Genomic DNA, 1,238 nt, shown 5'->3' on the forward strand with positions numbered 1-1,238 from the left:
GAGCCAAAACCCCCCTGTGGCCCACAGAGAGGCCCCTGGTGGGGAAGGCAGACCCCCCTGCAGCCCACGGTGTACTGCAGCAGAGCAGATCTCCACACTGCAGCACATTCAGGAGCAGCCCAAGAAGGTCGGCACCCCACGAGAGGGACCCCACACCAGAGCAGCTCCCAGAGAGCCCATTTTTCACTGCCTGTGGAGAAACCCACACAGGACCAGCCCAGGAAGGTTGGCACCCCACAACTGAGCAGGGGGAAGAGTGACTGTGAAGGGGCAGTGGAAACAAAGCATCACGGACTGACAGCAGCCCCCACTCCCGGAACCCCCTGTGCCACTCAGAGCAGGGAAGAGGTGGAAAAGAGTTGATGGGGGAAGGTGGCCCCAGCTTGTTTCGTTGTTTCTCACCACTCCAGCCCATTGGCAATAGGTAATAAATTTTATTAATCTTCCTATGCTGGCTGTTTTACCTGTAATGATAATTGTAGAGAGATCCCCATTGAGGTACACTTGAGGAACCCTTAAGGTACACTTTTTCATTTACTGAGGAACTAGCTTTCTGCGAAGCCCTGACTCCCCTATTCTGCATTTGTAACAGCAATCTCTCCTCCTTCCACTCCAGATACTCCTATTTGAAGCGGCCAGCCTGGCCACACTTAAAACATCTTCTCAAAGCCTGTCCTTGCTAGGATTTAGGCTGCAACACAGGTAGCTTTCCCTGTCAGCTATTCCTCTGTCTCTTTTCCTCTCCTTTCTATCCTGGTCCCCTATCTCCAACCCTCTGCCTCACTGCCCAGTACACTGTGAATACCATTTGTTTTGCTCTCTGTTTTCCTTCTGATCCCCCCTCCTGGCATACACTTTCATATTACCCACACTGTTCACTCCAGCCTCCCACCTTCTGGAGCTTTTTCTGCATATCTGGCCAGGCTTTAATCACAAATGAACGTTAGAGAGCCCTTGGGCTACTGGGTCCTCAGGATTCACCCCCAAGTACTTTCTGACCCTGAATCTCTCATAGGGTCATGTTGTGGGTTTTTATTGGAGGAGGAGGAGGGGGTTAGTCCTTTCCCATTCTTGCATAGCTGCCTGCTGAATCATTCCCCTCCTAAACATTCTTCTCCAATGAATAACATACTCAGGACTGACATTCGCGGGGGGGGGGGGGGGGGGGGGGGGGGGGGGGGGGGGGGGGGGGGGGGGGGGGGGGGGGGGGGGGGGGGGGGGGGGGGGGGGGGGGGGGG

The sequence above is a fragment of the Oxyura jamaicensis genome, chromosome 13, assembly GCF_011077185.1.
Source record: "Oxyura jamaicensis isolate SHBP4307 breed ruddy duck chromosome 13, BPBGC_Ojam_1.0, whole genome shotgun sequence".
In the NCBI taxonomy this organism is placed as follows: Eukaryota; Metazoa; Chordata; class Aves; order Anseriformes; family Anatidae; genus Oxyura; species Oxyura jamaicensis.